At 23.0% G+C, this 24,367-nt stretch overlaps 1 protein-coding gene and 1 long non-coding RNA gene across 4 annotated transcripts in view; one reads left to right on the top strand and one right to left on the bottom strand.

The window, feature by feature from the left end:
- LOC122503062 overlaps window positions 1-7,661 on the top strand; it is a 164,438-nt gene extending 156,777 nt beyond the window's left edge. Inside the window, exon 7 of the long non-coding RNA XR_006301706.1 lies at window positions 7,568-7,661. This is a non-coding gene — a long non-coding RNA (uncharacterized LOC122503062). The remainder of the gene's footprint in view (window positions 1-7,567) is intronic.
- Window positions 1-24,367, bottom strand: part of LOC122502994 (protein madd-4) — a 245,727-nt gene that overhangs the window by 145,407 nt on the left and 75,953 nt on the right. The window lies entirely within an intron of this gene.

Raw genomic sequence — 24,367 nt, 5'->3', positions numbered from 1 at the left:
GCAATTACAAATGATTGCAGAAACTCATTTATTTCAAAAGTATTAAAATTCTTCTCTGAAATTCAATTACTTTAAAAAATTTTAATAAAATTCTTGGCAAAATCTTAATTATTTTTAAAAACTATCCACAATTCAATAGTTTTTAATATCTACTACTTTAATAAAAATTTTTAAAAGAATTAAATTATGTTAAAAAATTTTTAATAAAATTCTACGCAAAAATTTTATTATTTTCGTAAATAATAAATATTTTCCAGGAATTCAATTATTGAAAAATTATTTTCATAAATAATAATATTTTTTATAGGGATTCAATTATTTTCATAAATAAAAATAATAAAACTCATCGCAGACTTCCAATTATTTTTAATACAATTTTAATTGAATTCTTAGAAAAATGTAATTATTCTTAAAAATTTTATTAATATTTATTAAAGAAATTCAATTATTTTAAAAATATTTGCCTATATTTTCAATACTTTTAAAATTAAATTTCTTCAAATAAATAACTTATTTTCAAAAATTTTAATGAAATTCTTTGTAAAAATTCAATTTCTTTCAAAATAATTTTAATAAAATTCTTCGTAAAAATTTAAATAATTTCAAAAATTTGTCAAAATTCAATTGTTTTTAATGTTTACTATTTTAATAAAATTTTATAAATAATTCAATAATTTAAAAAGAAATTTTTATAAAATTCGTCTAAAGAATTCAATTATTTTTAAAAGTAATATAATTCTTCGCAAAAATTTAAAAAAATTCTCGTCAAAATTTCAATTATTTATATAAATAATAAATTATTTTTAAAAATTTTATTAAAATTTGTCGAGAGAATTCAATTATTTAAAAATTTGTTGATAAAATTCTTAATGAAAAGATTCAATTTCTTTCAAAATAATTTTAATAAAATTCTTCGTAGAAATTTAAATAATTTCAAACATTTGTCTAAATTCAATTATTTTAAATATCTACTATTTAAACTATTTTAATAAAATTTCACAAAAGAATTCAATTATTTAAAAAGAAATTTTAATAAAATTCGCCTAAAGAATTAAATTATTTTTTAAAGTAATATAATTCTTCGCAAAAATTTAATTATGTTCAAAAATTTACAAAAATTCTTGTCAAAATTTCAATTATTTATATAAATAATAAAATTTTTCTTCGATATTCAATTATTTTCAGAAGTTTTAATAAAATTTTTCTCTGATAATCAATTATTTTCAAAAATTTTAATAAAATTCTTGGCAGAAGTTCAATTATTTTTAATAAAATTTTTCTGGAAAAATGAAATTATTTTTAAAAATTTTATTAGAATTTGTCGAGGAAATTCAATTATTTAAAAATGTGTTGATAAAATTCTTAATGAAAATTCTATTTTAAGAAACATTCACTTATGTATATTCAATAAATTATTTATTTTTTAATTTAAATAATTTAATTCTCGTAGAATTTTCTAATAAATATTGATTTAAAAATGAATTTCTGTTAAATTTTTAGTTTATAATTGAATATTGAAAGTATTATATTATAGCGTGGATTTTTAGAAATAATTGTAAACAAAAAAATTTGAAAATTCTCAAAGAACTTTTTCAAAAATTATTAAAAAAATAATTGACTTAAAGAAGAATTTTAGTTGAAAATTCTAAATATGAATAATCAAAATGATGAATATAGATTTTAAAAAGTTAAAAGAATTTGAAAATCTTAATTTCTATGAAAAAATAATAATGATTAAATATTTATTTAAAAATAAAGTTCTTTAGAGTCAGGGATAAAGTCAAAATTGTGTCTGGAAATCAGGGAGTAAAGAATTTGGTAAAATATAAATGAATTTTTAATAACCTGGAAAAATTCTGTTTTTTAAAAATAGAATTAAAAAGAATTTTTAAATTGATTAAAAATTTAATTTTAAAATTAAATAAACTGGAAAAATCAGGGAATTTGCAAAGAGCGAAAGCGTGGTAACTCTGTTTAATATTTTTAAAAAAATTAACCAACAAAGAGATATATAAATAATAGTGAAGAATTTCTTTGTTTTTATATAGGTATTTATTTTGAAAAACAGTATAACGACTTTCTAATGGGGGGATTTTCGAAACAAAAGAATTGAATAGCCTGAAAAGTCCACATTGAACGTTTATAAATGCAAATGCAGGGACAGCAATCCTATTTTTGATTTTGAGATCATGTACTGATATTGATGCCAGCATGTGAATGCTCAATAGCAAACATACTTGGTATACAATGAGGGGAAACTACATATGTACATTCAAAAATAGGCTCGGCTCTATATCGACTGGAATCTGGTCAAAGTGTGTTGTATAGGAAACAGTCAACACAGCACTAGGATTATGCGGGATATATGTATACGAATTGCATCGCATCTCCGGGGTCAATACGCAAACAAATTAAATTCCCGAGCAGAAAAATATCAACAGCATTGCATTTTTTATTTAAAGAAAAAAAAGACTTTCCTCAGTGTTTAATTTTCAAATTTTAAATATGTCATTAATTACAAATATACAATCGTTTGGATTTTAATTTTCGAATTTACATACTCGCTGTTTATTTTAATTGATACGCAAACTTTGAAGTAAATTTTTTTATGTTAAGTTCGAATTCTGATCTGTGACCGAAATTTTTCAACTTCAACTTTTTTTTGTTGTATTTATAAATAAATAATTTGTTACAATTCTTTATTTATAAATACAACTTTTTTTTTGTATTTTTGATGTTGCCATTCTACTTTATGCTTCCTTAAATAAAATAAGCAATAAAAAAAATAGAATTTAAAAATTTTTAATTAAAATTTTTTTTTATAAAAATAAATTATTAATTGATTCAAGAAAAAGTCATATATTTTTTACACTGAGAGAAATTTTTTTTTAATTCAAAAATATGTAGCCAACCAAAAAAAAAAAATGTTTGAATTAAACATATTTTATAATTGAATTAAACGTAATTTTCTTTGAATCAAACTTTTGGTTGACTAAAATTTTTTTTCTCTTGTTAATATTGAGATTGTGATTGATAATAATTATTTCCTATTAAAACTTCTTAAAAGGATTTTAATGTCTGACTAAAGCCAATGTTATCTACTTATTTGACTTTCTAAAAGACTTCGATATGTCTGACCAAAGTGGCACTTTTTCCACTTGGAATACCTACCTCTAGATTCAGAGACAAAAATAACTGTCTGACTAAAACAATTCCATTTCACTTAGAAAATTTAAAAGAACTATTCTTTATGCAATTATCCACTCTGGTTTCATTTTGTAATTTCTTTTGCAAATTTAATGTTCCCTGAGAAATGATGAACTTATTTTTATTTCTTACTGAAAATATATTCTACTCCAAAACGTTTATGGAATAATTAATGTCTGGAAAAATACAATTCGATTTTACGGAGCTCAAATTTATTTTTAGAACACTGATAGAAAACCGAATCATTTAGATCTTTTATATGAAATTATAATTTTACTATTTTTTATTAAATCATTTTTATTTTATTATTATTATTATTGTTATTATTTTTTATTTTATTTTTATTTTTTTTCTATTTTTATTAATTATTATGTATACTTTCAAAAAATTCCGCTGTATATATAATAATTTACAAAATAATAATAATTTTACTGCTTTTAATAATATTAATGTTAATTTAGTTATTTATTTATTATTTCGTATAATTTCTTTGTAGTTTAGTATTATGATTATAATGCTCTGAATTATTATAACTTTATACTATTTATAATTGTATTAATTTCAATTCTTTATTTATTATGTCATATAGGTATTTATTTTAATTTTCATAATGGTTATAACAATTTTGCAATATTATCATTTTTATTTTCATAATTACATTAACCTTTATTTAATAATTTATTAATTCGTAAAGCAGTTTTCATTTTAACTTTGGTCGTAATAATTTCAAATATTATAACAATGTGATTAAAATAGAATTCATAATAATAATCCGGGAATTTGTTTACTCTTTCTTAAAATAATTACTATTTATTATTATCATTAATAATATTATTAAGAGCATTACTTAATTTTCCTCTCTGTTTATACAAGAATACTAAAATTGAAAATTTACCTTATTTTATAGGTATTATTGGAAATTGTTATTAAAATTTAAAAGTATTATTAAAATTGTGTTTCTTTACTCCATATATAATTTTTTAAAAGTTCCATCTATCGTTCTTGTTATTAAAAGTCGATTGCATTGATTTCGTATAAAAGTGGCTGTAAAAATAACATCAAGAATGATAACGACTTTATATTGGCGTCAACCTATATACCTATATTCAAACAATAAATATCAATGCTTTTCCCGGTTAACAAGTACCAGTGATTTTTGTCTCCTAAGATTTTTTTTGCGAGAGAAAAAAATTCCCTCAGAGAAAATTGCTATAGTCTTTTTGACCTACATAATATTATTAAATTAATTAAATGCCAATGTATATTTACTGTAATAATTATATATTAATATTTAATATAAATTATATTTGGCCCATAATTATTTTGTCGTAATGTAACGGTCCCTTTGAGGGGGGGTCCTTAGAAAATTCTGATTCAGCGTCGGCGAAATATTTTTTATATAATAGGGAGAAATTAATATTATTATAGTAATTATATTTTATTATTATTAATATAGTAATTACTATCATTGTGTTTCTAAGGATATTAAATTGAGACACAACAAGAATCAAAAGTGTTGCGAAGCAACGTTTTGATTCTTTTTTTTGTCTCAATTTGATATCTGCAGAAAAACTGTGTTAATAATATTAAATAGGTTAAAAAAATTATTCTAATAAATAATAATAATTAATAATAATAATAATAATTTTATTATTAACTATTCCACATTAATATTTTATTAAATCGAATTTTCTTTGAGCTTGAAATATAATTTCCTCGCAATAATATAGAAAAACTGTTAAATAATATATACGAGAGAAATTTGTCTCACTAAAAGAATTAAATTTGCGGAAAAAGTATCTCGCGACTCTTTTGTCGAAATGTTTATTTTTCGCCCTCTCTCTCTCTCTCTCTCTCTCTCGTCGTTTGTAATTTATCATGTCTGCATGTTTCGTCGTGGCAATAATTTCTACCAAGACGAAGTAATTTCCCGTGAAAAGTGAAGCGTGAGTCATTTATTAAAAATGTGTAAATAATAATGAAACAATAATGTTGGATCATTAATTACATTTGTCGAGTTAATTAAGCATTCGACCATAAATTCCTTGGCTCATTTGTTATTGTATCTGGATAATTATTAATTAATTTATTTCTTCTTCATTTTTCTGTTTTTTTTAGAGTTAATTCTTTTTGGGAGAATTTTTTTTTTTTTATTTTGAGTTAATTCTTTTTAGGAGTTAATTTTTTTTGGAAGAGTTAATTTTTTTTGTGAATTAATTCTTTTTTGGAGAGTTAATTTTTTTTGGGTGAGTTAATTCTTTTTGGGAGAGTTATTTTTTTTTTTTTTTTTTTGAGAGAGAGAGAGTTAATTTCGGTTGTAAATGAAGTGACTAGTGTTTCGCATTTTCTATAACGAGGGCTGAAGAATGACGAACTATGAAGTAATTTGCTGGCGACGAAGAGAGTAGAGTCACCGATTTTGTGCCATTTTACCATTTTCAGGGGTGGTGGCCTCGGGGTTATTCAGCAAAATGATTTATGTCCCTTACCGTATGCATATATCACCATATATCGGAGAATCGTGCCGCCAGATTGTCTATGCTCATTTCCAAAAGGCCTTATACGCATTTCATTTATGTTATTGCAATTTTTAATTGTAATTGATGAATTTTTAATTTGATTTTTCAATTTTTAATTCATTATTCATATAGCAACAATTTTGCACTGTCAGAATCTTGTTTCAAAAAATGTATTGATGAAATTTTTTGTCTTCATTTGTTTCTAGTCTTTTTGCCTCTTTTTAGTGATTGTTTCTTTTATTATTTAGTTTTATATATTTTTATTTATTCTTATTTTTATTATTTATTATCTTTTTTTTGTTCATTAGGGAAATTTGGTTCTTTCTTTTATTATTGCTATTATTATTATTATTGTCTATTGTCTATTGTTTATTGTTTTTTATATTATTATTATTATTATTATTATTATTATTTTTCTATTATTATTAAATATTATTTATTATTATATAAATAATATTTTAATAATAATTTTTAATAATAAATAAATTTGTATTTATTATTAAATATTATTTATTATCTATTATTATTATTATTATTATTATTATTATTGCTATTATGGTTATTATTATTATTTTAAATTAAAGTTGGAAGAAGTTAAGTTTCAATTATTGTTATTATTTATTATTGTTAACTTTTTTGTTTATTAACATATAAAGTAATCGATAAAAACAACTTTGGTTGATTATAGAAAATGTGAAAATGATTTAAAATTATTTTGAGTAACAAAAAAAATTGATATTTTTTTGTAATTTTTTTTCTTTCTTGGAAAGTTTGAATAAAATGGAAAGGCACATAAAACTATCATATTTCATTCTCAAGTATTTCTCTCTAATATTAAAAGTTTGTCGGCTGAAGTTTGTCATTTGAGTTGCTACAAGTTGACATAGTTTCACGTTCTTGCCTTCAATGAATCAGGAAATAACGAAAATGTTTTTCGAAACTCAAGTTATCAATATAACAATTCGCAAACAAAAAATGCCGATAAAGTAACTCACGCTTATAAGAATTATATTAAAACTTGGAAAATTTTTCATTAAAGTAACTGTTTATTGTTTTATTAATTATTTTTTTTATTTTTTATTCATTTTTTTTTCTTAATTTCTTTTTTCAATTATTTGTTCTGTCTAAATTTGAATTAGTAAAAATGCTTAATAATTTGAATTAGTGAGTGACTTTTTGCTTTTGAATTAGTAAATTTTACTAATAATTTTACTAATAAATTAATAGAAATTATTATTTTAGTATTTATTAGTAAAATTTAATAATTTAAAAGCAGAAATTATTATTTAATATTATTATTATTATTAATTATAATTAATAAATATTAATAATAATAATAAAATAATAATAAAAATCACTAATTTAAATTAATAAAGATTTTTATTAGTTAAAATTAGAGAGTTATTAATTAATTTTTGGTATCGTTTATTATTTATATTATTTACTTTTTTTGTACGGAATTTTTATTAATTACTGAGAGTTGTTTTTACAATACTAATAAATTTATTTTATTATTTTCTATAAAGCCAACGATTATTTTATAAATATCCTATAAATTATTGTCTTATTTTTAATCAAAGTTCTAAAAAAAATATTTATGAATTTTTTTAAGATAATTATAAAATGCTAAAACCGAATTAATTCAACCGATCATAATGTTCCTTGGAATTTATTTCGAAATTTTATTATTAGATATTCACTTTTCATTTGCAAAAATATCCGATTAAAAATTCAAAAATATGAGGAAAATTTAATTTTGTTATTTTCTAAAATGGTACTTCCTTTTCACAAACATATTTCAGGAATACCGATAATAATACCACTAAATTATTTGATTTCAGAAACGTTTCAACAAGAAAATCTAATTTGGGAGCCTTTCGCAGTGGAACGAGTTGTTTTTGGTCAGACACAATTGGTGAGTACTGACAATATTATTATAATTATGAATGCAAAATTTATGTATTTCTGAAAAATAATTTTAAATATTTTTCATTTTGTTCTTTTAAAGTTAATACGCAAAAATGTTAGAAATTACAAATTTTAATTTCTAAAAAAAAATCGCAATTTTTTTTAGACAAATTGTAGATTGTAAGTGAATTTACAATCTAATTGCAATTTTTAGCTTCTTTGTTTATAAATTTGTATTTTGTAAATACAAATTGCAGTTTTTTTCAAATTGTTATTTGCATAGATTTTCTAAGGATATCAAATTGAGACAAAAAAAATATCAAAAAAAAAAACGTTGCTTTACAACATTTTTGATACTTTTTTGTCTCAATTTGATATTCTTAGAAAAACTGTGCGGATAATAGAAATTGCAAATTTTTATTAATTGTAATTTGGAAATACAAATTTGCAATTTTTTTACGAATTGCAATTTGGAAATACAAATTTGCAATTTTTTTACGAATTGCAATTTGGAAATACAAATTTGCAATTTTTTTACGAATTGCAATTTGGAAATACAAGTTTGCAATTTTTTTACGAATTGCAATTTGGAAATACAAATTTGCAATTTTTTTACGAATTGCAATTTGGAAATACAAATTGTATGTTTTTACAAATTGCAAATAAAGATTGTATTTTTTTTACAAATTACAAATACGAATAGAATTTTTTTTACAAATTCTAATTTCTAAAAAGAAATTGCATTTTGCAACAATTTATTATTAACCGAAATTTCTGATTATAATATTAAATTTTGATTTTAACGAAGTAATAATTCCGCACTGGGAATGAAATGTGAAGGGTGTGGTTTAGGGACAAAAAAAATGGAATAAGACAAAGAGAGAAAGTGCGGACGCTGTATTTTAGAATGGTTGCCAAGTTTAATGCACCTTCGGTTTTCGGTCGTCGTTGGCGTCGTTGTTGCTGCGAAAGATACGAAAGTTGGACGCCACGATGGCGCCTTCGAGTTCTCTCTCTCACTCTCATCTTTCTCTCTCTCTCTCTTTTTTACTCTTAGCATTGTACGATAGCTGCTTTATTCCATGCCCCTATTTTTCCAAAGAGCACTTCCTTCTTCAGATCACAACTAAACTAGTCATTTCCTCTCTTTTTTTCGTCTTTTCTTTCTCATATCCATTTATTCATTTTCCATTAAATTTTTGCGATAGTGATTAAAAATCCCTGTCATATTTGACGTGAAGCTAAAATCTGCAACTCTTTTAAAAATGAAAAATTGAGCAGATATTTATTATTTTAGTTTTAAATTTAAATTCTTTGTAGGTTACTGTTCTCTAAAGAAAAAAGTAAATTTCTATGAAAAAAAATTGGGTTTGTCAGAATTTGAGATGAATTAACTTGGAAAAAATTCATGTCCATTTTTCCTTTTTAAAATCGTTGCGGACTTCAACTTCAGTATTTGACTTTGAAAATTGAAATACCGAATTTTTTTTTGTTTCCTTTTTTGGAGTTTGAATTTATTTTTAAATTAATTTAAATTTTTGTTTTATTTCTCGTAAAAATTCAATAATTTTGAAAAATATCGAAGGAGGAAAAATTTTCGTTCTTTTAAAAGTTCAAAACTTTAAAGTCGTGAAATTTGTAATATTATAGGTATTATTTATTATTATTTTATTTATATATTTTATTCTTTCTATAGAAATATTAATTTTATTTTTTAAATATTTTACTTTTTTATTTGAAGAATATTTTTTTTATTAAAAATGTGTTTAGTTTCAAATGAAAGAAATATTTGGAAAATAAGATTTAAAAAAAACATTGGCGAGAACTGCTTTATACTTGAAAGAAAATTCTGTTTCTCTGATTATAGATTGTAACAAGCTGTCGAAAATAATTCCCTCCTCTTATACTTTTATCGTTTTTTTTTCTCTTATTTTTTTCTCTTCTTTTTCGTGACTAACTTTCGGTGTCTGGTACCATATGATCAGGAATCGATGAGAACCCTAAACTCCAAAGCTTTCACGTATATCGTTCTTCTTGTCTCGTTTCTTCTTCTCTTGATATTAAATACTTTTATCCTTGTTTCTCTAAATTCACTTTTCTTCTTTTTTTTAAACAAGAAAATTGAAAATAACAGTTTCGAATTCTCCAAAATAATTTCTATTTAAACCTTTTTTAATTCAGGAATGAAAAAATCCTTTTTTTTATTCTGGAGAAAAAGGGGTTAAAAATTTCTGAAATCGTTTTTTAATTGTTTGAAAAAATTAATGTTCCTGAAGTTCTGAACGTTTAAATTAAATTTTTGTTTGTTTAGTTCCTTTTTAGAAATTCGGTACAAAATATAATATTAATTTGTAAATTAAAGAGGGAATTATTTTGAGAAAATTATTAGGAATTATTTATTTAAAGAAATTATTTGAAAAGATTTTTGGAATTTCTACAAACTCTAAAACAATTTTTTCTACTTGTGAATTATTTACTTACTAGTGATAATTTGTTTACTTTTCGTTAAATAGAATAATATTGGAAAATATCGAAGGGAGAAAAAATTTTGTTCACTTGAAACTTTAAAACTTTAAGGAAGAACTAAATTCTTTTGTTTTTAAATTGAAAACAATTATAGTTTAAAATTTTAAAAGGAATAAAATTATTTTTTGGTATAAAAAGTAAATAAATTTTTGCAAGTTTTATTATGATACAAATTTGTACTAACAGGGAGGAAGTCATAGCATTTAATATCAGAGGACAAGATATTTTTTGATATTTTTAAAGATAAAAAGATATTTTTAAATTTCACGTTAATGAAGCAATTTTTTTTCAAGTTATTTTTTAATGTTAAAAAAAATCTGTTTTTAAGGGGACTCTTGGAAATTAATGATCGTTCTGTATAAATTGACACAAAGAGAGGAATAAAAAAGTGAGCTGAGAACTTAAAGCGCTTTTGACCATGTTCAATTTGAGTCTTTCATTTTTATGTTTGACTATTCGCTTGAAAAATGTCTCTCTCTTTTTTTTCTCTCTTAGTTTCTCTGCAATGGGATTTTTGTGGATTTTATTCTTTGTATGATACGAAAAATATTTTTCAAAGATGAAATAGTTTCACAATGTACAATTTTTATATTGCACACTCGCGACTATATATATATATACGTATATAACAATCAATGCTTTCCTATCAGAAGCAGAGCTTCTCATTTTTATTTTTCGAAGGTATAAACCGAATTAAAACTCTGTCGATTAAAGTGGAAAAAAGGAAAATCAGAATTATACTCAAAGTGGATAAAAACTTGATACAGCTCGAGTTAACCCCTACTCTTCTCTCTCTCTCTCCCTCTTCATCGAGTAACTGGGGAGAGCATCCTACCATCGATTCTAGACACCCCACAAATTCCATCTACCCTTCACTTTTTTTCTCTTCTCTCCTCTTAGAAAATTCTACGTTCTCTTGTTTCGTTTTTGTTTTATTAATCTTGAGTAAATTCACTGTTTACATTAGGAAACTGTATTAAAACATTGATTTTTTACATTTCGTGTAACTTTTTCTGATTTTGTTCATTTTTTTTAGAGAAGGAAAATTAATTATATAAAAAAAAATTGTTATTGATGGTAATTAAATTAAAATCTTGTAAAAGTAAAAATATATTTCTCTGCTCCAATGTTTTAATAAAATTATTACTTAATTGAAATGGAAAAAATTGTAAATGAACATTTATTTAGTTAAAAAGTAGTTTTTTTTATTATAAAAAGTAAAACAATACTTTGTGGATAAAATTCAAGTTAAAAGAATTTTTTTAAAATAATTTTTCTCAGAATTTTATTACAATTTTCAAAAATAATTAAATTCATTCACGGAATTTTATTAAAATATAGAAAATAATTAAATTCTTTTAAAGAATTTCTTTGTGTTTTTTTAAATAACTTAGTTTTTTTTAATAATTTCAATTTAAGATTTTGAAAATAATTGAATTAAACAAAGAATTTTTTCAACTTTTTAAAATAATTTTCAAAATAATTTTTGCGATGAATTTTACTTCGAAAGGATTTCTTGACAATAAATTATTTCCAATTTTTGAGAATAATTGAAACTCTGTAAAGAATTCAATTATTTCTGAAAAAACTGAATTCTAGACAAGAATTTGTTTTAAATTTTTGAAAATAATTGAAATCCTCCGATGAATTTTATTATTAATGGAAATAAGTGAAATCTTCCAAATAATTTTATTTTTTCTAATGATAATTGAATTATTGCGAAGAATTTTATTAAAAGTTTTAAAAATAATTGAAATACTGCAAAAAATTTTACATTTTATGAAGATAATTGAATTTTTAGGATGAATTTTTTTAATATTTTTAAACATAATTGAAATCCTTTGAAAAATTTTATTATTTATGAAAATAATTGAAACCTTGCAAATATTTTTATTAAAATTTTTGAATAATAATATAATTGTTTCAATAAAAATTTAAATTCTTTTTAGGAATTTAGTTAAGATTGTATTGAAAATAATTGGATATTTTAGGAGGAATTTTATTAAAATTTAAAAAAAAAATTGAATTCTTTTGGAAATTTTTTTTTTTTTGTAAATTAAATTTAAATTAAAAGAAGTAATAAAAATATCTTCGTTTATTTAAATGTTAAATATTTTATAATCCTTAAGTTTTGAACGTTCAAATGAACGAAATGTTTTTTTTTATTAAAAATACTTTTATAACTTTTGCAAAAGAATTTAAAATTTAATTCAGAAACTTTATAATTTTTTTTTATTTACGTAATGCAAAATTCATGTAATGAAATATAGATTTGGAGAAAAAATAAATAAATTTTCCCTACGTTAATAACTTGCAGGACATAAAAATTTTAGCGACTTAGAAAAGATGGAGATTTTTGAGAAAAAAACGTAATTAAATAGGTATATTCAGTAATTTTATTTTCCTATTATTTATAATTTATTTATTTATAAATAAACAATAAGGAATTTACTTTAGTTAGGAATAATTTTTTTTTAGTATAAAATTAAAAATAATTTTTTCTTGTAACAAAAATAAATTAAAAAAAAAAAACATTACAAAATAAAAGAAGAAAAAAGTCATTCATCTGAATGGGTTCGAAACTTTAGGAATATTTCAAATTACTAGAATTAAATTTAATTGAAATTTTATTCACTGATTTATTTTTTAATTCAATTTAATTCCTTTGATGCATTGAAGAAACAAGTTAATGTTTATTTCAGTAACAGCGTAAAAAAGGAAAAAAGAAATTTATCGCTCGTCCTTCATAAATAAACTTATATAGTTGATAGTCTTCTATAAATAAAGATCGTTTTCTTCTCAAGGTCGTTTTGCAATGGAGGGTAGAATTGCATAGACACTTTAGTCAGCAAAAAAAAAACCCCTAGGGATGCTGGGTACTCTCAAGTGCTCCGTTAACATGAATAACAAACTCTATTGTGAACAAATTCTTATTCGTAGTGTAGGAAATTTATCATTTTTTTTTCACCCCCTCAGTATCATTTTCATATTTTCCTTTCTTTTTTTTCTCATTATAATTGTTTTCGAATAGAAAGAGGGAATGAAAAAACAGCAGTATTAGTGATTTTTTTAAAAATACTTTTCATACATATATATTGTTGAAATATATAGGTATATAAAAGAGTCTTGTGTGTATGAACAAATGTTGGGGCGATGTAAAAGGAAAAGCTATCGGCAAAATTCTCTTTGCACTATATTCTTATCAAAACTGATGATCGTTTTATATGAAAATTCAATGATCAGAATAAGGACGGACGATAAAAATAACATCAGAATCGTGACGTGTTTCAAAGTTATTTTTATAAAAAAGTTTTTATTCAACTGGATTGTTAAAATAATATTTTACAATTCTTGATTTATTTTTTTTTTTACTAATTTGTACATTCATTAATATTTTCTAGTAAAAAAGTAAACTATATTTGTTTATTTATTACTCAATATTTTATTGATAATTTATAACTAATTTATAATTTTTTTACCTATATTTTTTTACCTTATTTTTTATATAACAATGTTCGTATATTTATCTACAGTATTTTCTTTTTATTTTAGTTTTTTCAAAACTCTTTTTTATAGAGACTAAGCACTTTGTTTTTATTTTCATTCGATATATTTGAGGAGAAAAAAAATTGTGTCCTACTTTTCACTTTTTTTTGCTATTATATATTCCAATTAAATTAAATTTCTCTGGCTAAAAAAATTCATCGGCAGCGCTGGATAAATAAAATATTTGATTAATTCCGAAAAAAATTATATTTCGTTAAACTTATTTGATGAAACTTGACAAAATTTTTTTCGTAAACTTCGTTTGATATTAAAATTTATAGTTTCAATTTAACCTATTTTTTCTAACCGAATTCTTGCAAAATCTGATTTTGTTATTGGTTACAGTTACAGATAAAAAATCTTTTATTGATTTTATTTTTTTTTAAATCACACAAATTTTATTTGTTTTATGAATAAAATGAATTTCACTTTATTTATATTATAAATAAAGTCAATTTTTTTTATTTCTTTTATGAATACAATTTTTATTATTTTTTTTATTTCCTCACAAAAAGAGGTCTTTGGTATTTATTTTTTATTTTATTTTTATATTTATTGTTAAAGTATTAAAATAAATTTTAACAAGAGTAATTACACTCACGATCTCTCTAAATTGGAATTAGTAAAAATGTTTACTAATTTAAAATGTGACTGACTTTTTGCTAAAATTTTTTTGCAAGTATTTTATTACAATTTTTGAAAATTAACCTTTAAAGAATTTTAATTGAAAATTTTTGAAATAATTGAATTTTCCAAAATTTTAAAGAATAATTTTCAAGTGTAAATTCAATAAAAATGAAAATTAATGTAAATCAGGTTCTAAAAATAATATTAAAATAGTTTTGAAAGAAATAATTCTCTTTGTTCTAATTTTTTAAAATTAAATTATTTTCAATATTTTTGATATTAAATATTTTCAATATTTCCGAAAATTCAAATACATACACAAAATAATAACATTAAAATTTTTAAGAATTATTTTTAACATTTTTGGAGAAAATAATCATATTCAAAATTTCTAATTAAAATTCTTCAAAAAAATATTTTTTTAAAATTCTACAAAAATTCTTTAATTATTTTCGAAAAATTACATTACAATATTTATAAAAAACTAATTCTTAGAATTGCTTTATCATAATTTTTTAAGATTCAATTACCTTCGATCAAAGTAAATTGAAATTTTTAAAAATTTACTATTTTCGAATTTTTGAAAAATTATTTATTATTAAAGTTCCTTCAAAAATTGGATTTTTTTTTATTTTTTCCAAAAATTCAATTGTTTTTTAAAAATTTTATTAAATTTAAATTATTTTTCAAACATTTTACTAAATTTAAATTATTTTTTAAAAAATTTGACCAAATTTCAATTTTTTGGACATTTTTTAATTGCATATGTAATTGTAAAACTATTGCTGTTCAAAAATTATTTAAAAATATTTTTAAATATAGGGGAATGTAGTCAAGGTTGGTCTACTGTCTAGGTGGGCCACTCGCGTTTTTTTGTCAAGTTGACTAGCGCCACCTACGCGCATATTTGTCGAAGCTTGTCTTAGTGAAACCTAACTTTTTGTTCAATTACATTTTCGGAAAATCAAAAATTGTGTTTTCTGTGACGTCGGTACAAAAAAAGCTCAAAAAAAGTTTTGTGCATAATGTGAAAAACCATTAATAAAAGATAAAAAACAAATTGAATCGTCAAGGCAAGTATGCAGAAAATTTGTGGGACTCATGGTTGAAAGGAAAACAAAGTAAAAAATCGAATCCCGAAACGTGTTTCTTTATGGTTACAACAATTCGGTAATGTTCCTTACTGTCAAGGTCGGCCACTATGTGTTTAAAATGCGCAAAGATGAGGACGAGCTACTTCATTTGCAAAAACTGCAATTCTGTATAACTCATAATATAATTGATCATCTTATTAATATTTTTATTTAATTTTATTAATATTTTAGTGCAAAATTTTTTTTTATTTATATTTATTTTTTTATATTGTTTATTTTTATTATTTTGTTATTTCATTAAGTTACAAACTGTAAACAATAAAGAATCAATTTTCCGTAACTCCAAACATGTTATTTTATTTTTTAAAGATTAATGCCCTTTGAATTTTAAACATGGCCGACCTTGACTGTAATGGCCAACCTGGACTACAAATTTTTTTTTTTTTAAATCTTTATAACTTTTTCATTTTTAAACCTGTCAATTTACTTTGTACAGAAAAAGTGTTCCTATTTAACAGGACTTTCCAACCATATACTTCAATTGTCCAAATTCATTTTTAAAAAAAAGTTATAAACAAAAGTCAAAAAGGTGGCCGACCTAGACTATGTTCCCCTAGTTAATTTTACGAATTTCTTTATTAAAATTTTTGAAAATATTTTACCTAAATATTTTTAAAAAGAAAAATGGACGGTTTCAATTATTATAAAAAGTTGAATTTTTTGTATTTAAATAATTGAATTCTCGAAGAACTTTTCGAAAATTATTAAAAATTAATATAGATAATTGATTTAGAGATGAAGTTTAGTTAAAAATTGTAGAAAATAATTGAATTTCTGAAAGGGTTATAGTTTTAATTTTTAGAAATTATTATATTTCAGAAGTTGAAATTTTTTAAATTTTATTTCCTTTGAAAAAAGAAATAAGAAGCAGGATATTTATTTAGCAAAAGTGTACAAGTTTTGAGTAATTGAATTTAGAAATCAGTGAAGAATCAGGGAAATACAAAATAAAATTGTTGTGACAAGACTAAAATAAATAAAAGAGTTTTTCGCCTTTGTTTTCTATCTTTAATCGAATAAAGCGACTTTTTTTGTTCGTTAAAGTCGATCCAAGGCTTGTAAATTCAAAAGCAAAAAGTCAGTACAGTAAATGAAAATTTTCGATGAATAATTATGACATGCACATAAGTAGTATTTGTTAGAGAAATTTTGTGATAAAATGAAGAAGACAGAGGGATGGAAATTTCTCATATCATCATATGTAGATGGGTGTGTATGCACACGACGTTTGAGTCAGAGGCTTTCGCCGGAAATTGTAGACGTCTCTGAGTCGCGTGCAGTCGGATGGTGCTACTGACATTATTCGGAACAGTGTATAACACCTTGAATCATGGCCTACTAACGGCGTTACATGTACATTAAATTATCGTCATTTTATGTGTGTGTTTATGTATGTACATTATCTATAGATATATGTACAAGAAACCACAAGACGTTCTCGATTATATTTTATATTCAATAAACGCAGAACGTTGCAAAATCAATATTCCATTATTGCTCTTTGTAAAGTGTCTCTCCTTACTCCGGAATTCATCATCTCTAGCCCTTGATGATGAGAGAGCATCTGTCAAGTGCTACAGAGACAAAGCATTTTCAACCAAGTGTCACGTTCCTTTTAACGATTTTTTCCTTAACCTCTTTATACTTTTGAGAGAGAGAAAATGAGAAGGTGAGAGAAAAAGGAAAACACACTTCTTCATTTCCGTTTTGCTATTATTTTTTTTTGTTTTTAGTTGAAAAATTTTTTATTTCCATAATTTCTTTGTCGTTTTTTTTTAATAAAAAATAATAATATTAATAATTATTATTAATTGTTATTGGGTATTAATAATAATAATTATTATTTGTTATAATAAAAATAAGAACAATAACTTGCGAGATAGTTATATTATATTTTTTTTACTGTTATATATAATATTTGAGAGAAATTTGCTTTTCTTGATCAATGGAACGAAATGGAAAATAATGAAAATTATTATTATGAATGAATTATGTTGGGCACTTGTGAATATATAGTGAGCCAAGACTAATAATAAGACATATGAGGACTTGGCTAATATTTCAAAGTGTCGGTATAGTGTAGACTAATACAAGAAGAGCAGATGTGTCTGCTCATTTGAATAAGACAGCAATTAGTCGTGTTTACAGTTAACAGCGTCTGACAAACGATTACAAATTCTCCTTCTTTGCATTTTTCAGCAATTTTCGCGTGTTTTCTTTTGTACAGCGAATTTGCTTTCATTATAATTTGAATTAATAATTTATAAAAAGATTAATAATTAATATTATAAATACATCAGAATTTTTTCACTTCTTTTCATTAAAAGACTAAAATTTTGTTAAATATTTTGTTTTGTCAAATTGAAATTCTGCAGATTTTTGTTCTTTACTTCTAAGGAAAATTAGAAAATTGTTAAACAACTGTGATTAAGAAATAGAAAATTGATTTATTTTTCTTTATTTTTGTTTATGAATCACAATTTTTTAACAAAATTATCATTTTGTTTTAGAAAAAGAAGAAAAATATTTGCACAATTCCTATTTTTAATCTTATTTTTGGAACAGGATTTTCCACAGGAATTAAGACATTCAAAAATTTTAAATTCAAAACTTTTTGAAATGAAACAAATTATAAAAAATTGTTATAAAACATGAAGATATCGATTGCTCCGAGTCGAAGACTCGGAGTGATAGATTTCTTCATGTTTTGTAATAATTAAACATGACCGAGAAATAAAATCATTATTTTATATTATAAGAATATTGTTACTCTTACTTCATCAAAATTATTTTCATCATTTTAATTCAAATATTATTTTCTAGAATTTTAAATTATTTTTTATGAAATTAATTGAATTCCTTAAAAAAATTTTATTATTTATGAAAATAATTATTGAATTTCTGTGAAATTTTTATTATTTATGAAAATAATTGAATTTCTGTGAAATTTTTATTATTTATGAAAATAATTGAATTTCTGTGAAATTTTTATTATTTATGAAAATAATTAAATGTTTGCATCCAATTTTATTAAAATTTTGTTTAAATAATTGAATTCTTTTTGGGAAATTTTATTAAGGGGGGAAACCACATTAGGTGGCTTATTTTTATGGATTTTTTAAAATTTTTTTTGGAGGGGAAATATAAATTAAAATTCAATTACATTTAGGCATCTTTTTATTAGTGTTTTGAACAATGTTTATAAATTCTTTTGATTTATTTTAACCAGAAATAAGGCAGATATGCTGTCGTAACCACTGATGGTCCTGATATTTTTTCTCGACTTGCGTGACGTGTAGCAATTTTTATTTTTAACTAAAATTTAAAAAAAAAATTTCTTACATTCTTAACTTATTTTCTAAGAATATGAACCTCATTTTAGGTAAAAATAATAAAAAATTTTAATTTTGGAGGCGTTTGAAATTTTTTCTTGAATTTTCACAATTTTTTTTTACACTAATTACACAAAAAAAACATCCTTAAAATCGTGATATCACCTTAAATGGTGGTTCATATTCTTTGTAATTTTATAAAGAATAAAACTTCCAAATCTCATTATAATCGGTAAATATTTGTTTAAGTTAGACTGCACGCAATCATAAAAAATGTGATTTTGAGAAAAACGCATTTAAAGTTTCAATTTATTTTTTTTTTTGTTCAGCAGAAATTTTTTTTAAAGTCACAAAGAGTCATATAATAATAGAAAAAATAATGAAAAATTTCTAAATATATATACTTTAAGAAAATGAAAAAAATAAAAAATAAATTTTTTGAAAGTTACAATTAGGTTTCCCCCCTTAAAATAGTAGATATTGAAGATCATTGAAATTAGAAAAATGCATTTTATTTTTGAAAATAATTGAAATAAGGACAAGAATTTTGTTATTCATAAAGATAATTGGGATTTTTACGAGAATTTTGAACATAGTTGAATTCTATAAGAAGAATTTTAATTTTTTTGGTAATAATTAAATTCTTTTGAAAATTTTATTATTTATGAATATAATTAATTGTTTGCATACAATTTTATTAAAATTTTTTTTAAATAATTAAATTTTTTTTGGATAACTTTATTAAAATAGTAGATACCTATTGAAAATCATTGAAATTAGAAATTTTTTTGAAAATAATTGAAATTAGGACAAGAATTTTTTTTTTGATATTTATGAAAATAATTGAACTTTGGAGAAGAATTTTGTTATTTATAAAGATAATTGGGATTTTAATGAGAATTTTTTTAAATTTTAAACATAGTTTGAATTTTATAAAAAGAATTTAAATTTCTTTTTTTTGAAAATAATTGAATTTCTGCAATTATTTGTAATTTCTCCAAAATTGAATTTTTTTTTAGTGTTTTCAACAAAAATTTAAATTAGAAAATTTTTAAATTCTATTATTTTAGTATTGCTAATTTTATTTTAAAAAAAAGGTAGCGCAAGAAGGTAGCCTCGCGTCTCAGCGCGCAAATTGTTGCTAGTTATAATACATTACAGTTATATTTGTTGATAATTAATTATAGTCAGTAATATGATTCTAAATAATTAATTTTAGTAATTATTATAATTATAGTGATTATTATAAGTAATGTAATTATTATAATGATAAATAATAAATTATAATTAGTGGGAAAAATTAATTAAAGATTAATGTGAAAAATTTCTTATAAATAATAAATGATATAAATGTGATAAGTAATTAAATTAATTGTAAATAATTAAGTTAAAATTATTTTACTGAAATTATTTTATATTGAAAATTAAAATAGTCGTACTAATTGCGTAATGAGATTTAGAAGAGGAAGATGACGGTGGTGGGAAATTGTCTGCGTTGAATATCGATCCTCCGAGTGTACGCTATAATAGTAGAAGTTATAAAAGATGCAGCCATTGTGGCGCCGAATTTATAATGATATTTGATAATTAAGAATCAAATATTATTCTAATTAGGGGATAGAAAATGAAAATTTCAAAAATACTTTCACAATGGCAACGTATTTCAATTGTTGTGTTTATCAACTTTTTTCTAAAAGTTATAGTACAAAAGTAAAAAAAGAAGAAGTAAAAAAAATAGTTTATAGTATTGAATTTTGAATACTTTTAATAAAAAGTATTTGAAAAGTATTTATAAAAGTATTTGAGAGTGAAGTGATTGAAACTTAAAATCGAAAGTAATTTACCTTTTTTTGCATTTTAATTTTGATTTTTGAATTTAGTATACACAAAGTTTTGTTTAATTAGAAAGTTTTAGTTCTTTTTGATTAATAAACTTGAACCCTTGACTAATGAAGCGATTCACTATTGTTAAGTTCATCTACTATATGCAAATTTCCTTTCTGCGAAGAGATGTTACGTAATGTAACGTGATATCAATCTGAAAGACAGATTGACAGGAAACTAATAAAATAATAGCATCCTCTAAACTCGAGTGTATGAGCACGTGACAAGCAAGCACATCTGTCATGTTCATTATTAGCCTATCATTTATACATTGCATCAATTATTAGTCGGTTCGCTAAATTTCTGATTTCTAAATTGCCCTGGAAATATTTCAATCTATATTTCAAAGACAAAAGTTTTTCTTCTATATTTAAAGTAAATTTTCATATTCACAAAATTATTAAATTTATTATCAAAACTTAGAGAGAAATTTCTTTTTTTTTAGGTCAAAATTAATTTGTAATTTGTATTTATATTTTTAATTTATGTTTATGAATTTCGTTTATGCAATTTTTATCTATTTTTCAATCTATTTTGAATCTATTTTCTTTGAAATCACAGTTTTTCTGCGGATTTCAAGTTGAGACAAAAAACGAAACAAAACGTTGCTTCGCAACACTTTTGATTCCTTTTTTTCTCAATTTGACATCCGCTGAAAAACGGAGAGTTTGGTATTGAATTAACCCCTTAACAGTCCATGGCCCATATATGGCCACGAAAAGTCGTGCCACCTTTACGTCTGTGGCCATATATGGCCATCTCAAAAAAAAAAATACTAAACATGATTTGATTTTAGTAGCGAAGTACATACTACTGTTTTTGGGGTCGCTGAATCCGAATCTGAAGTCAGATTTAAAAAATTCAAAATGGCGGACCAAAAATGTCGACTTCAAAAAATAAAAAAATTTCAAATTCGCTTTAAACTCGTTACTTGGGGGGTTTTCGGGGTCTCTGATTACAAATATAATGTCAGATTTTCAAAATTCAAAATGTTGGATCCAATATGGCGGATAATTTCAAAATTTATGCGTTTCGATCGAAATTCGGTTCCCGGGGTTTTTTGGGGTCGCTGAATTCGAATTTGATGTTCGTTTTTCTAAATGCTAAATTGTGGATTCAATATGTCGATCAAATTTTTTGAATGTTGACAAATTTGTCTAAAATGTTTACTCAGGGGTTTTTGAGGTAACTTCATATTTTTTTCGCATCAATCTTGAAATCATCCGCCATATTGGATCCGCCATTTTAAATTTTGAAAATCTGACATCATATTTGTAATCAGAGACCCCGAAAACTCCCGAGTAACGAGTTTCAAGGGAATCTGAAAAAAATTTTTTTTTGAAGTCGCCATTTTGGGTCCGCCATTTTGAATTTTTTAAATCTGACTTCAGATTTGGATTCAGCGACCTCGAAAACCCCCGAGAAATGAATTTCCCTTAAAACGCTTTAATTTTAAAATTATCCACCATATTTGGTCGCCATATTGGATCCGCCATTTTGAATTTTCAAAAACTAACCTCAAATTCGAATTCAGCGACCCCAAAAATCTTATATATGATTAAATCATATTTTTTTGTAAACTTTTTTTTCGGACCGTTTTTGGACCACAAGCGATTTTCAACTAGACTGCGAAGGGGTTAAAAATATGTTTTGTTTTTTTGATTTTGTTGGCTTCTTAAATTGATACTTTTGAATATTCTCCTGATCTCTGACATATTTAAACTTTAAAAATTGATTTGCCCTTTGACCTGTCGATTTCAGCGAAAAAAATTTCATTATTTTTTCACTCTTTCCCTTTTGATTATGACCCAAATTTTAAGATTTTGTATTCTTCGGTATTTTTTTAAACTTAACCTGAATTTTCAATTATTTTTGTCTCTTGTTCTGTTTTTGACATAAACTATGACAGCACTTTTGCCCTTAATTGCAAGTAGTCATTTTCCTCTTTGACTTTTAAAAATGTAAATTTACAAATTTTATTAATTTTCACCTAAAAGAGAAAGTAATTTAAATTTAATTTACGTTCCATTGTTTTCCTCTCTGACATTGACCTGAATTTTAAAATTATCTCCGCTCCTTGACCTATTTTCTCATATATAGTTTCATTTGATTTCTAAAATATGGTATATTCTGAAGTTAAAAAATAAGAAAAAATATTTAGGAGACGGGAGTAATTTTCTTTTTTAAATTTCCCGAAAAATCACTTGTATATGTAAGTAAATGTAAAATTGGATCGATTTCGGAACTTAAGCAATTACGATGCAAGCAAGATTCTATGAGGTTAAAACTTTTTAAGGCAAACCTTACCGAATAAAGTTAGCGAAGTCATTACTAAACTATCTAGTTAAATCTACTGAATCTACTTAAAAGTAAAATCCGATGCATACAGGAAAAGTCTCATTATTTTGATAAACGATCAAGTTTTTTTTTTTTTTTTTTTTTTTTTGGTAAGAGCTATTGAAAAAAATATGTATATGTATATTTATAAAAAGTGAAAAAAATTAAATATAAAAAGAAAGAAGTAAATAATAAAAGAAAATAAATACAAAAAGCAGATATGAATATATCTAATAAATATAAGATATAAAAAAATAAAGTAATAAAATGTAAATATAAAAAGTAGATATGAAAAGTAAACATCTATTTTAAAAGTTATTTAATATCTCCCTCTGCAATGTTAACATTTGTAATATTTTTTCCTCCCTCTTTAAGTTTTGTAGTGCGAGATTTCCCCCTACCACCCTCGTCTTTGTCTCCGAAACTTAAATCTAGATTTAGTTGTGAAAAACGGATTTCAGTCAGGAGAATAGTTCAAAGTTTTGTAATATATCAGTAACAAGTGGAACAAATCAGTTTTAAGTCGGACTGATAAATTTTTTCTGATAGTATTAAAGGACGGTTAAAATCAGACAGGATATATTTTACTAAAGTATTTTACTGAGTAAAGTAAAGGGAAGTAAATAAGATTTTATATTAGTTTCAGTAGTACAAGTCTGTTTTAGTCAGACGCACCAATAAATAATTTTAATTTTATATTTTAGTGTTGTTCGTTCGTTTTCATTTTTGCTTGTTTTAATTCCATATCAGTAGTAGAGAACAGTTATAGTCAGACATTATTTTTTTATCAAAAGAATTTTGTTTACTATTTTCTGCTAAAGATACTGAACAGAATTTTTTTATACAGTAGTCAAAGTTAGATTAAGTGAGACGCAATTCTTTACAATTTTGTAATTTTTGGTAATTATAAAATTCCAGTAGTGAAGGGCATTTTTAGTCAGACCGAAAGTTGAATTTTAATTGCAGTAGTGAAAGTCAGTTTCAGTCAGACGCAAAAATAAAATATTTTTGCGTTGTTATATTGTTGGTTAAAGTGGTTTTAATTTTTGCATTTTTCAATTCCATATCAGCAGTAGAGAACAGTTATAGTCAGACATTATATTTTATCAAAAGAGTTTTGTTTACTATTTTCTGCTAAAGATACTGAAGAGAATTTTTTTTTGTACAATAATCAAAGTTGGATTAAGTGAGACAATAATATTGTAATTTTTGATAATTATTAAATTTCAGTAGTGGAGGACAGTTTTAGTCAGACCGAAAGTGAAATTTTAATTGCAGTAGTGAAAGTAAATTTCAGTCAGACGCAACAATAAAAAAATTTTTATTT

The sequence above is a fragment of the Leptopilina heterotoma genome, unplaced genomic scaffold, assembly GCF_015476425.1.
Source record: "Leptopilina heterotoma isolate Lh14 unplaced genomic scaffold, ASM1547642v1 Lhet_108, whole genome shotgun sequence".
Taxonomy (NCBI): domain Eukaryota; kingdom Metazoa; phylum Arthropoda; class Insecta; order Hymenoptera; family Figitidae; genus Leptopilina; species Leptopilina heterotoma.
This window is presented reverse-complemented; position numbering and strand designations above follow the sequence as displayed.